This window comes from Spea bombifrons, chromosome 3 (genome assembly GCF_027358695.1).
Source record: "Spea bombifrons isolate aSpeBom1 chromosome 3, aSpeBom1.2.pri, whole genome shotgun sequence".
In the NCBI taxonomy this organism is placed as follows: Eukaryota; Metazoa; Chordata; class Amphibia; order Anura; family Pelobatidae; genus Spea; species Spea bombifrons.
The window spans coordinates 120,104,055-120,119,310 of record NC_071089.1 but is presented as its reverse complement, the minus strand read 5'-3'; the positions used below and the strand labels follow the sequence as shown (position 1 = coordinate 120,119,310).

The window sequence follows — 15,256 nt, the reverse complement described above, 5'->3', positions numbered from 1 at the left end:
GGCAATACAGCAGGAAATTGGAAGCACCGGTAAGTAAGTGTGTGTGTGTGTGTGTGTGTGTGTGTGTGTGTGTGTAGGGCATTTCTGGAATGCCTTACACCCCTATATGCCACTCTGGCACTTAGGGGGTTAAAAGGCATATTATGGGGCAGAGTGGCATATAGGGAGGTATAAGGCATTTCAGGAGGCAGAGTGGCGTTAAGGGGGCATTTAATAGTGCACTCTGCCTCCTGAAATGCCTTATACCTCCCTATATGCCACTCTGCCCCATAATATGCCTTTTAACCCCCTAAATGCCAGAGTGGCATATAGGGGTATAAGGCATTTCTGGAGGCAGAGTGCTCTATATAATGCCTTTTAACTCCCTTAATGCCACTCTGCCTCCTGGAATGCCTTATACCTCCCTATATGCCACTCTACCCCATAATATGCATTTTAACCCCCTAAATGCCAGAATGAGATATAGGGGTATAAGGCATTTCTGGAGGCAGAGTGGCACATAGGGGGTCAAAAGGCATACCATGGGGCACAGTGGCATATAGAGGGTTAAAAGGCATATCATGGGCCACAGTGCCATATTGGTGTGGCAAGCCTGGGGGCAGATGTGCGTAACTGGGGGACAGGTTGGAAAATACAAGAAATAAAAACAAAAAAAAAATATTTTTCTCAATCATAGCTTTTATTAAAAAAAATAGTTTACATGAATTAACATTTACTGGTAAAACTTTTTTCCTTTAGGGTCGTCTTATATTCAGGCTTTTTCTTTTTTTCCTAAGTTAATATTCAGATTTTGGGGGGTCGTCTTATAATCAGGGTCGTCTTATAATCGAGCAAATACGGTAATTACCCCTAAATCCCTTTCCTCACACGTTGAGGTTAGGACAGTACCAAATATTCTATACTCTGCCCTTGGGTTTTTATGCCCCAGGTGCATTACTTTGCATTTATCTACATTAAATGCCAATTGCCACAGCTCTGACCATTTTTCCAGCTTACCTAGATTGTTTGCCATTTGGCTTCTTCCTCCAGGAACATCAACCCTGTTGCAAATTTTTGTGTCGTCAGCAAATAGACATCCCTTTCCATCAATACCTTCTGCAATATCACTAATAAAAATATTAAAGAGAACGAGTCCAAGTACAGATCCCTGAGGTATCCCACTGGTGACAAGACCTTGTTCTGAATATACGCCATTCACTACAACCCTCTGTTTTCTGTCACTCAGCCGCTCCTTAATCCATTCAACAACATTGGGATCTAAACCCAGAGATTGCAGTTTATTGATAAATCTTCTATGTGGGACAGTGTCAAAGGCTTTACTGAAATCCAGATACGCAATGTCTACTGCACCACCCTGATCAATTACTTTAGTCACCCAATCAAAAAAATCAATAAGATTAGTTTGGCGGATCTTCCTGAGGTAAACCCATGTTATCTTGAAACCCATGTGACTTCAGATGTTCAACAATCCTTTCCTTAAACATTGTTTCCATTAATTTCCCCACTACAGATGTAAGACTAACTGGCCTGTAGTTACCCGACTCCTCCCTACTGCCTTTTTTGTGAATGGGCACAACATTCCCTACTTTCCAATCCCCTGGGACGACTCCCGTTACCAATGATTCGTTAAATATATCAGTTAACGGTTTTGCTAGTACACCCCTTGTTTTGATCTTAGAAATAAGCCTTTTATTTTCATGTATTTTCAGATTGTGGAATTATGTAGCATTCCAGCGTTTTATTTTTACATTTTATTTACACTTTTTTAATTTTTATTCTTTAACACAATAATACACTTTTCTCTTTTTGCTATTTTTTGGGATGAGTATGAAATGTTTCAAGTGCTCTTTTTTTTTTTTTACATTTTAGAGTATTTCTGTTATATGTCTTATTTTTTTCCTTATATGCAAATATCATAGAGAAAAAAATAATATAATAATAATTTAACATTTTAATAAATTAAATTAAAAACCTCAATAGGTTAGCAATATATCCCCCACCCATCAAATATCAAAAAACATATAATGCCATGCAAAACATACCTGTTAAAAACAGAAGTCAAAATACACTACGCCTTCCACATGGTACTCCTATAATTAAATACACCCTTCACATCCCATATGGTACTGCTATACTAAGAGTCCCACTGCAATAATAAATCAAATTAATCGAAATAATGAAAAATATATTTTGTGCACCAAGTATTAGTGTTTATCCCTATAATGGACATCAACCGGCAACATTTGTGCCGAGTTGTCAATGATGTTGTGTGCTGGAACACCCGATCGTTCCTCAGTGTCAGCTACATTATTATATTTTTCTTTACTTTATTTGTGTCTGTATAGACTGGTTATTACCAAAGTTTTCAACACTCTTGGATCAGTCTTTTCCCTCTTTTTACCATTTTTTTTATGCATCCTGCAGCTTGAGATGTCCTTGAGGTTGTTCTGTAAGCCTCAATGATGACATCACTAGGGCCCTTTTCTTATTTTTTCTTTTAGTTTTCATTTTTGGAGCAGGGACATCATTTTTCACCCACTTCTAGGTCTTGCTACCTGCTGATCACATCATATGTGACCTATGCGTGTTCAAATGGATGGGAGTAGTAGATTGAATGCAATCTCCCACAGTACTCAATTTTTGTTATGTTTATTCTTTTCTCTGATGGTATAATCATATGGGGACACATGAACATTTAAAACGCTTTTTCATGGTCTACCAATGGCTGTATATATATAAGATGGCTATTGGAACAATATTACATGAGTAAAATCAAGATGAGTCATCTACTAAGTTTGGATTTCTTCATTAGTGAACTATGGCATAGTTTTATGTGTCATAGTCCCCCACCCGTTCTCTGCCATATAATCATGCCCTCCACTCCAACCAAAAAACTCCACAAAAAAAACAAAAGTATTTGCCACACTGACTACACAGATTAGGGGGTGACTGTTAGTTGTTGTGGTTTACTCCTTGTGACACTAATGTGAGAGGTCTTCACACCAGGGTAGGAGAGGAGGGCAGTTCTATGCTGATCGCATTGCAAATAAAAGGTGCGGGTCACGTGACCTGACTCCGCAGGGTTCCTGCATTCCATTATTTTTTGGCAAGTTAAAGTATTTTGGAATGATTTCTTGTTGAGGGAAAGTCCTACTTGCACATTCATTACAGAAACTTGCAGTAGCACAAATTAATCCTTTTCACTAAGAAGTTGTGTGGTCAGTCAAATTAAGGGTTCACTGTACTGACCAGACTCAAATTCAGTTGCATGCCCTCACATGCTAACCCGTAAAATAACCTGTAGATTAATTTATCTGTGAGTTGTTTGCAAGGGCCTGTTACTTTAAACTTTGTGAGTTACAGGCAAGGTCATTCAAGGTTAAACTAGTGTTTGTTTTCTAACTATTCCAAAGAAAAAATTACCAATGATGTCGGGAAATTGCAAAGTAAAAAGGTTAAATATTTATAGATACTCTATCTTTTTGTCCTGTGTTTATCATTATCTGTTGCCATAATTACCCCCCTACAATCCCAGGGGTTTTTGGTACCTCAAGTCCCGGCATTTTGGCATTTTTGGGGTATGTCGGTTCAGCGATGATTCTCTTTTCCTGTGAATAGTGCACCCATGTAAACTATATATTGTTTTTTCAAGGAGAGATAGAGCTTTCTTTTGATACAATAGTTAAATGATTAGCAGAAAATTTAGAATGAGAAATTTAGTAAAAACTAGCGACAATTAGAAAAAAAACAACTAATTTTTTATACATTTTCCCTCTGAATCCTCACAAAATTAGGTAAAGTGATGGAAAATTCCCTCCAAGTTTATCAATTCATGTGTCCTGATTTCAGAAATACCTAATTTATATAGATTTTCCATACTTTCCCAGCACAACATACCCAGCATAGTATACTAGGGAACATACTATAAGGTGTACATTATTTGTTGAATTTTTATGCTTATGGCTTAACGGGTTTGGGGGGTTGTAAATGGGGGCAGGAGGAATATAGTGTAAAAATGTAACAGTTTTGTGCCGGAAGCTGTTACATCAGATCAGGCAGCAGAAAGCCGGCGATGCTGGCTTCTGCTGTCAGGGGGAGTCCAGGCTGTCAAACGACAGCCTAATCTCCTGTGGAGCGGCAGGGATGTGTCCCTGGTGCTGCAAGAAGGGCAGGAAGTACCGGTACGTCCATAGGGGATTCTTGAGATGCGTTTTTTGGATGTACCGGTACTTCCATAGGGGACTGAAAGGGTTAATTTTGCCCTTGGAGTGTTTTCATGTGGCACGTCAAGAGTGAGTGTTACTGTTAAGCTTATAGTTAAGCTTATAAAATTTTGAAGTAATATATGGAGATTGATTATAATTAGAAGCTGTGCTACCACATAAACCCTAACCGGGCCCTCTAATAAATTTAATGGAGAGGGTGATTACATAGGAGTCCGCAGGATTTTTTTCCCAAAAAATTGTCCCCACCTTTCCACTCTCCCACCTCATTCCTCCTTACCTTCTCCCCACTGCTTACCTTTGTTGGCTCAGGAGAGGGGTCTCCTGGTGGGGGGGAAAGTGTAATTATAACGTAATTATAAGACCATTGTAGCTGGAGTTGTAAAGATTAGCCACAACTACCTCAGACTACAATTCCCAGGATGTCCAGCCAGTAATTGTTGACTGTATATCATGGGAGCTGCAGTCTAGGGCTGCAACTAACGATTATTTTCATAATCGATTAGTTGGCCGATTATTTTGTTTATTTCCCAACCAGCCCCCCAATTTTTGCACATTTGAGCCCAGGCTTGCCACGCTGCCTCCCAGACATGCCACGCTGCCTCCCAGACATGCCACGCTGCCTCCCACATATGCCACTCCACGCTGCCTCCCACATATGCCACTCCACGCTGCCTCCCACATATGCCACTCCACGCTGCCTCCCACATATGCCACTCCACGCTGCCTCCCACATATGCCACTCCACGCTGCCTCCCACATATACCACTCCACGCTGCCTCCCACATATACCACTCCACGCTGCCTCCCACATATACCACTCCACGCTGCCTCCCACATATGCCACTCCACGCTGCCTCCCACATATACCACTCCACCCCCACATATGCCACTGTGCCTGATACGCCTTATACCCCCTGATACACCACTCCATCCTCCCCAGACATGCCACGCTGCCCTCCCCACATATGCCACTCCACCCCCACATATGCCACTGTGCCTGATACACCTTATACACCCTGATACACCACTCCGTCCTCCCCAGACATGCCACACTGCCCTCCCCACATATGCCTTATATAATGCATATGCCTCATACCCCCAGATATGTCACTCCGTCCTCCCCAGATTTGCCTTATACCCCCAGATATCTCATAGTCCCCTCATAGAGTCACAGACCCGTTCACAGCACACAGACACCATACTTTTATAAATAAGTACTGGGTTAATCTTCACTGCCCCCAGGATTTAGATTCCCTTTAGTCTGCCCCCCTGTATTGCACAGATGTGTCGTGAAAAGTGCAGGTGTCACAAAGCGCTCACTGACCTCCAAATCAGGATAATAAATGCAATACTTTATTAATCTCTCATGCATAACATAGAATGAAACATCAATACATTACCAGATATTGTAGCATCACTCTCGTTGGAGGGACTCAACGGGAGGAACAACCTTTCTGGTGCATCACAGGCGAAAGCGCGTCCGCTTCAGCAGCCTGGAAAGTTCCCTGTTGCCCCCCTTGAATCCCTGCTTTTTATAGTTGTTTATGAAATAACATGTTCCTTTAGAACAATACTGGCATATATCCAGGATTACTTTTGCAACCGCTCCCTGCTACATACTTCTTACTTTTGGCAAAAACAACCCCTTCGGTACTTTACCAGTCATGAAAGAACGAGAACACATTACTTAACCCTTCCACTCCTCAAGCTCGTCTCATTCGTATCACACCCCCTTTATCTCTAACTGCACCTTAAATTAACTTTATAAAATTAACCCTCAGTCCTCATCATTAAATTAACCCTAAACACCCCATTAACCATAACTGCCCCTAAATTAACCCTAAACACCCCATTAACCATAACTGCCTGTAACGGGTTCACCAAGAGAGCTGTAGTAACTCCCAGAGATCACCCAGTATCCTCCTGTTGTCCCCGGAATCACTTCCAGCACCAGTCAGCATGCGCACCTTGGAACCCTGCTATGTGTACCCAATAAGTAGACACAACTACCTTGAACTGAGTACAGCAGGAATGAACAGTTTATTGTTGTAAAACATAGACTGATATAGCCACAGAACTTCATTAACATAAATTAACATTGATAAACAGGTAGACAACCCAACCTTTAATCCCCTTTAGCTACTGAATATCCCCCTGGTAGCCATCCTGTTAATGGGATTAGTTTAACAATGGAGTTCCTGCCTGTTTGGCAGCCAGGCTGGAGCCATCTCTGACTACCTTGGGGCCTTGTATGACAGGTCATTCTGTCACATATCTCCCCTTTTAAAAAGAAGACTGAACTGGGGCCAGACCCCAACCGGGTCTGCATCCAGTTCAGTCGGGGAGCACAGCTCTGTCGCTCCTAGAGTTGTGGATGCAGGGGGCTGGCAAAGGGCACCTGTCCCACTAACCAGTACTGGGGTGCATTTAGAGACTGGGGAGTTCGGGTCCCAGACGAGGACAACAGCCCCACTCGCCAGGGCAGGGAGACAGGGTCCATAATCTGCGGGTAGCAGGCTTGCTTTCAGTCCTTTCCAGGGGCCCCAGTGATGGACAGTTCCGTCACACACTCCATCACACTGCCCCTAAATTAACCCCCACCTCCCCTAACTTTCAGTAGCCCAAATATTAATTTTATACTTACAGTTAGATGAGTGTCACAGCCATGTGGTTCTGGCCTTTTGGGAGAAGGAAGGGGGCGGGGCCAGTTGTCACAGTGATTACAGGGAGGGGCTGGTAAGTAGGAGCTGCTGCTGTGAGTCACGCAAACGGATTATATAATGAGGGGTATTTTTCAGAGCGTTTGCTCTGAAAAAACCCTCATTTTATAATCGATAATAATCGATTCAACTAATCGATAATGAAATTCGTTGGCAACGAATTTCATAAATGAGTATTATCGATTTTATCGATTAGTTGTTGGTGACCACAATGACGTGGATTTAGCTTAAGCACCAGACTTGGAGGAGTCAAGCAACACATTTTCCTGTAATAAGCAGCAGCAGGGTAGCTATGCAACTGATTCCCCTACATGCACTAGCACTACCACCACCATCAAAAATACTATCATGGAAAAAATACAAATGCAGAAGCAAGCTACAGTAATATACATAAATCAGGGATAACCCATTAAGGGCCAGGCTTTTATTTTTTGTACCCTTCATGACCAAGGCTGTTGTAACAATTTAGTGGTGCACATGTTTAGCTGTAGTTTTTTTCTTTTGTTTAGTGTATCCACACATTATATACAGTTTTGGGGTTTTTTACAGAACAAGAAGGCCTTTCCTTCAGATATAATTTTTGATCATGTCATCTAATAAATAATAAAATATGGTGAAAATTACTTTTTTTATTTCCAGATGTGGTAATCCTGTTCCCGTGTGCTATTTGGGACATCTTTGAAGTTGGCCAATTCAAACTTTTTTTGTTGTTGTTCTTGAAAACTGGACACGATATTTGAAATGCTGGTATTTTAACACTTTCTATGCACTAATTCTACCACTAGCCTTTGTCAAACTTTCTGGTAGTAATTTGATTTTTTTTTTTCGCCACACAAATTGTACTTCAGGTATAAATGTACAGCTCCTGCTATATGTCACTGACAAATACCCCAATACGTGTCCAGCAACATTTCCTGAGTACAGTTTATACCCCCCATGCATGGATTTGTTGGGTTGTTTGGGAGGTAAAAATCATCCAAAATGGTTTTGGTATCCGTGCACATGTCTAGTATTAGTTTAATGAGTGATGTTGGTTAATTAACACACATAGGTTACAGATTGCAAAACATTTTATGCTATTGCAAAATGTCCTCAGTCAAGAAGGGGTTACGTATTTACTTAAGAAAATACTATTTACTGACAATACACTGTGTATAGATGTAGTTTTCGATTTAGCTCCGTAAACTGCTGTTAACACCCTGAGAACATTGAAAATCTTATCGTCATGGGCCCTGTTACCTGCTTTAATTAATCTCAGGCGGTCAGATCCTTTGCACAGAATGTATAAAAGACGATTCTAACACAAGAACTTGAAGACACCTTTAAGAAAAAGAGAGGATTTTTTTTTTTTATATTTTTATACTTAACAATTTTGATTAGACATCCAAACCAAGCCAAGTGGGTATGTTTTCTCTAATAATATTTTATACAAAAAAAATGTACAAATATGAATCATATCTTGTTGTCCCGCTTAGTCTTGCATTTACTCTTATTTCTGCTTAATATTTCTTAAATGGGGGGGTTACATGGAAAACAATGTTAACCCCCTTCTCAAACTATAATTGGAAATGCTTCAGCATATGATATCTATTATATATTTTATAAAGTACCTTCAATATTAAATTTGATGAAATATTTTTCCCTGAGCCATACAGCAAATAAAAGTTTTCACGTCGTTTTACTAGGTATTCAGAAAAATGTTTAGAGAAAAAAAATGAAATTTCAGATAAAGTTGGGCAGGAAGGCAATTTTAAAAGTGGAATATACAAAACGAATGTCATTTCCAGTTATATGCTGGCTGTACATCAGTTCAGGAGCTAAAACACATAACCAGCTCCTGTCTGCCCAGGATTAAATAGAATTGGTGGTGCCAGCTGGTTCAAACACTATTTGTAAAGTGTATATATGTATATATATATATATATATATATGTGTGTGTATGTATATTATATATACAACTTAAACAGTAAGGAATCCATAAAACTCCCCAAAAATCAGTGTATTTATGTCCAAAATGAAACATGTAGTCACTCCACTACAAGCATAATACATGTTAATATATGAATGTTAAGTTTGACTTGTGCCACCATTGTCTGCGTCACTAGAAATGGACTTTTTTGGTACGGATGCTGTCCTGAGTGTTCATATTTTTTTTACACGTTCGATTTCTTTTACATGTTTTGTAAAACTTTTACCCATAAATTTGTCTTATATCCCTTGTTGTTTTGTTTCTCATTTTTGGAGTAATGGATTTTCTTGAACAGCCGTGAAGCTGGTTTTGTTCCATTCCTTGAAATGTCGTTGCCAGGTGTTTCTCTGACAAAGAGAAATCAACTGATTATTAATTGGATATGGGTTTGAGAGCCCATCGCCTGGTAGAGTCCAGCTTCTCATGTAGTGATTAGCTGGAACCAGAGCAAAGATGGCTTTTTTTTTTTAGCTTTCTCTGTACCCCCACGTATTTCCCACCACAGCTGCTTCACTAGACATATGAATAGAAAGAAAATTAAGAATTTAAAGTCCAAAATGGAAAATAATACCCAGATACCATCAACAAGAAAATAATATAATATAATTCAGAGAAAAAATATCTATACCTGAATATATTCCAAATCGGTATAAGAGCTGGTCTCATTACTAAGATTTCCTTTTGTTAATTTATATTGATAGGTGTCCATAAGTTATTTGAGAAGATGGAGAATCAGAGTGAAACCATTGTAAACGAATTTATTTTAACCGCCTTTTCTCACGACCGGAGGACTCAAATTCTGTTTTTTGTTTTGTTTTTCCTTATGTACACTGTAACGGTGTTTGGAAATATCATTCTGATCGGCGCAGTTATATCCAGCTCTCGGATGCACACACCTATGTACTATTTTCTCTGCCAGCTGTCCATTCTAGATTTATTCTACTCGTCGGCTTCTGTTCCCAAAATGCTTGCGGACATGATATCCACAGAAGGAGGAAGGATTTCATTAATCGGGTGCATGATACAGATGAGCGTAAGTCTTCTCCTAGGACAAATAGAATGCATCCTGCTGGCGATAATGGCGTTCGACCGCTACGTCGCCATCTGCCTCCCTCTGCGTTACGCAGCGCTGATGAGTTGGAGGTTGTGTAAAACCGCAACAGGCGTTATGTGGTTGGGTTGTTTTCTATCAACCACTTTTCCTCTGATTTCGAAGCCTCCTACATTCTGCAAAGGTAACAGAGTTGAACATTTTGCTTGCGAGAGCTTGGTCATTATAAAACTGATGTGCGGAGACATCTTTTTCTTTGAAACAGTGATGTTTTTGGGAGGAATATTCTTACTCGTGCTTCCTTTTTTGTTCATTTTAACAACCTACGTTTGTATTATAACATCAATATTAAAGATCCATTCTGTTGATGGAAGCACAAAAGCCTTTTCCACGTGTGTTTCCCATGTGACGGTGGTCTTGCTGTTCTATGGGACCACTATATCCATGTATTTGTTGCCAACAAATTGTTTTTCAGAGAGTCAAAAGTATATTAGTCTTAATTACGGTGTTGTGACACCCATGTTAAACCCTTTGATTTATAGTTTGAGAAATAATGATGTTAAAAGTGCAGTTAAGAAAATGATACATCACAATGACATTAAAGTCTTATGTGCCAATGGCAAATAGCCTTTGTGAAGACTGTCTCCAGTTGTCCTATAACAAGTCAGAGAACAAGAAAACCTTCACACATCTTCCCTAGCTGTAATCTAATGGATGGCTGTCAATGGATGGAAAGCAGAGCGGTATACCATGCGCAGCTGACTCCTTTCTGGGTGAATTTGAGGAAGTGGCAGAGGGAAACAGAACTCGATGACTACTCCCACAACCACATGCCAAACACTTGGGCTTTCCAAGTACCAAAAAATTGTATATTTGGAGTCAACTTTGCTCTTTCATATATTAAGAAAATATATTAAATAGATTTTGTTTTACCTCCTGTTTTGACCACTGTTATTTCACAGTGAACTCCTCAAGAGCACCAGCATCAGAATATAATTTGTAAAAAAAAAAAATTTTCTGTATAGTAGAGATTCTTATCACGTAATTGCATAATTCTAAATACTTTTCTTGATTAATGAGTATTGAAAATAAAAACTAATTGGGAAAACAAGTATTCAAAATAGAAAACAAAAGCCCCATTTAGCGTTGAGTAGGTTTTTGTTGCTTTAATCCTCCCTCTGATCATTTCAAGTCTTTTTCAAAGACCAGCTTCCATTAGTGACACTTTTTCTCAACTGGCAGGGTGCTAGGAACAAAATGAGTCATTATTGGAAATTCTGATGAGTCTTAAAAGGCTGTATGATGAATCGTTTCTGTGCAGTATTTTCTGCTTTTTCTTACCACTGACGTTTCTTAAAACATTTACTTCAACTCCTAAGACAATTTAGGAGTACAAGTTCTCATCATCATGAAATAATGTATAAACAGTTGAGATACAACTGTCAATTCTTCTGCTATGGTCACTAAGCCCTCTGGAATGCTGAAGGTTTAAAGTCATAATCCTCACTGCTTCTCTGAAAACAGTCACATGTGGTTGTCTCTGTGGCACAATCGGTTAGCGCGTTCGGCTGTTAACCGAAAGGTTGGTGGTTCAAGCCCACCCAGGGACGAGCGGTATGTTTTCCTGAAAACTTTCATTCCTGTGTTTGCAACACCAATGAGCTAATGATTACATTGAAAGACAGAAATGCAAAATCCTTAAAGCTTTCCAACATTAAGCTAAATCTTCTTATTCCACTTGTGGAAAGTTATTTTCCAGACAAAGCATGCCAATCCTTCCATGAAAAAACACAGGAAAAACTTCTTGGCATAGTGCCTATTTTGGAATGCTTAGATTATTATTATTAATTTTTTGTTTTTTAAGTTAGGCCACGTCTACAATACTACATGTTGTTAATAATTCGGGCAGCCGTTACCAAAATAGTGGCCGGCAAGGGGAGAATGCCGTTTTCATACAATATCATAAATGACACAAGTTGCTAAACCTACGTGCCAATTAATCTTATGCAACGCCAGTTGTGCTTAAACAGAAAAGTGACATTATAAAAACAAAATTAGCAGAGGGTGGTTTCGATCCATCGACCTCTGGGTTATGGGCCCAGCAGGCTTCCGCTGCGCCACTCTGCTTTTCATATAGTGGTTTGTCTGAGGGGAGAATGCTGTTTTAATGCAATATCATCAATGACAGAAGTTATTAACCCTATGTAAAAATGACATCTAGCAGAGGATGGTTTCGATCCATCGACCTCTGGGTTATGGGCCCAGCACACTTCTGCTGCGCCACTCTGCTTTCAGTAAAGCTTTTTGTCCGAGGGGAGAATGCTGTTTTCATGCAATATCATCAATGACAGAAGTTATTAACCCTATGTAAAAATGACATCTAGCAGAGGACGGTTTCGATCCATCGACCTCTGGGATACGGGCCCAACACGCTTCCGCTGTGCCACTCTGCTTTTCGTGGCACTTTCTTCACAAATGATAAAACACATTAATTCCTGACTTTTTTTTCTCCAAATCTCTTCTTCAAGCTTCGAAAGTGCCAACTTTTTGCCACTTTCTTCCCAAATGATAAAAAACCATGAATATCTGACTTTTTTTCCAAATCTCTTCTTCAAGATTCGTAAAGACAATTTACAAGTTCTCACCATCATGAAATAATGTATAAACAGTTGAGATACAACTGTCAATTCTTCTGCTATGGTCACTAAGCCCTCTGGAATGCTGAAGGTTTAAAGTCATAATCCTCACTGCTTCTCTGAAAACAGTCACATGTGGTTGTCTCTGTGGCGCAATCGGTTAGCGAGTTTGGCTGTTCACCGAAAGGTTGTTGGTTCAAGCCCACCCAGGGACGGGTGTGATGTTTTCCTGAAAACTTTCATTCCTGTTTTTGCAACACCAATGAGCTAATGATTACATTGAAAGACAGAAATGCAAAATCCTTAAAGCTTTCCAACATTAAGCTAAATCTTCTTATTCCACTTGTGGAAAGTTATTTTCCAGACAAAGCTTGCCAATCCTTCCATGAAAAAACACAGGAAAAACTTCTTGGCATAGTGCCAATTTTGGAATGCTTAGATTATTATTATTATTAATTTTTTGTTTTTTAACTTAGGCCACGTCTACAATACTACATGTTGTTAATAATTCGGGCAGCCGTTACCAAAATAGTGGCTGGCAAGGGGAGAATGCCGTTTTCATACAATATCATAAATGACACAAGTTGTTAACCCTACGTGCCAATTAATCTTATGCAACGCCAGTTGTGCTTAAACAGAAAAGTGACATTATAAAAACAAAATTAGCAGAGGATGGTTTCGATCCATCCACCTCTGGGTTATGGGCCCAGCACGCTTCCGCTGCACCACTCTGCTTTTCGTATAATGGTTTGTCCGATGGGAGAATGCTGTTTTAATGCAATATCATCAATGACAGAAGTTATTAACCCTATGTAAAAACGACATCTAGCAGAGGATGGTTTCGATCCATCGACCTCTGGGTTATGGGCCCAGCACGCTTCTGCTGCGCCACTCTGCTTTCTGTAAAGCTGTTTGTCCGAGGGGAGAATGCTGTTTTAATGCAATATCATCAATGACAGAAGTTATTAACCCTATGTAAAAATGACATCTAGCAGAGGATGGTTTCGATCCATCGACCTCTGGGTTATGGGCCCAGCACGCTTCCGCTGCGCCACTCTGCTTTTCATGGTGCTTTCTTCACAAAAGATAAAACACATTAATTCCTGACTTTTTTTTCTCCAAATCTCTTCTTCAAGCTTCGAAAGTGCCAACTTTTTGCCACTTTCTTCCCAAATGATAAAAAACCATGAATATCTGACTTTTTTTTCCAAATCTCTTCTTCAAGATTCGTAAAGACAATTTAGGAGTACAAGTTCTCACCATCATGAAATAATGTATAAACAGTTGAGATACAACTGTCAATTCTTCTGCTATGGTCACTAAGCCCTCTGGAATGCTGAAGGTTTAAAGTCATAATCCTCACTGCTTTTCTGAAAAGAGTCACAAGTGGTTGTCTCTGTGGCGCAATCGGTTAGCGTGTTTGGCTGTTAACCGAAAGGTTGGTGGTTCAAACCCACCCAGGGACGAGTGGGATGTTTTCCTGAAAACTTTCATTCCTGTGTTTGCAACACCAATGACCTAATGATTACATTGAAAGACAGAAATGCAAAATCCTTAAAGCTTTCCAACATTAAGCTAAATCTTCTTATTCCACTTGTGGAAAGTTATTTTCCAGACAAAGCATTCCAATCCTTCCATGAAAAAACACAGGAAAAACTTCTTGGCATAGTGCCAATTTTGGAATGCTTAGATTATTATTATTAATTTTTTGTTTTTTAACTTAGGCCACGTCTAAAATACTACATGTTGTTTATAATTCGGGCAGCCGTTACCAAAATAGTTGCTGGCAAGGGGAGAATGCCGTTTTCATACAATATCATAAATGACACAAGTTGTTAACCCTACGTGCCAATTAATCTTATGCAACGCCAGTTGTGCTTAAACAGAAAAGTGACATTATAAAAACAAAATTAGCAGAGGATGGTTTCGACCCATCGACCTCTGGGTTACGGGCCCAGCACGCTTCCGCTGCGCCACTCTGCTTTTCGTGTAATGGTTTGTCCGATGGGAGAATGCTGTTTTAATGCAATATCATCAATGACAGAAGTTATTAACCCTATGTAAAAATGACATCTAGCAGAGGATGGTTTCGACCCATCGACCTCTGGGTTATGGGCCCAGCACGCTTCCGCTGCGCCACTCTGCTTTCTGTAAAGCAGTTTGTCTGAGGGGAGAATGCTGTTTTCATGCAATATCATCAATGACAGAAGTTATTAACCCTATGTAAAAATGACATCTAGCAGAGGATGGTTTCGATCCATCGACCTCTGGGTTATGGGCCCAGCACGCTTCCGCTGCGCCACTCTGCTTTTCATGGTGCTTTCTTCACAAATGATAAAACACATTAATTCCTGACTTTTTTTTCTCCAAATCTCTTCAAGCTTCGAAAGTGCCAACTTTTTGCCACTTTCTTCCCAAATGATAAAAAACCATGAATATCTGACTTTTTTTTCCAAATCTCTTCTTCAAGATTCGTAAAGACAATTTAGGAGTACAAGTTCTCACCATCATGAAATAATGTATAAACAGTTGAGATACAACTGTCAATTCTTCTGCTATGGTCACTAAGCCCTCTGGAATGCTGAAGGTTTAAAGTCATAATCCTCACTGCTTCTCTGAAGACAGTCACAAGTGGTTGTCTCTGTGGCGCAATC

At 39.8% G+C, this 15,256-nt stretch overlaps 1 protein-coding gene and 1 non-coding gene across 2 annotated transcripts in view; both read right to left on the bottom strand.

The window, feature by feature from the left end:
* Positions 1-15,256, bottom strand: part of LOC128482812 (uncharacterized) — a 379,467-nt gene that overhangs the window by 223,715 nt on the left and 140,496 nt on the right. The window lies entirely within an intron of this gene.
* On the bottom strand, positions 14,514-14,585 carry TRNAT-CGU (transfer RNA threonine (anticodon CGU)). The gene has a single exon. It is a non-coding gene; the product is annotated as a tRNA-Thr (tRNA).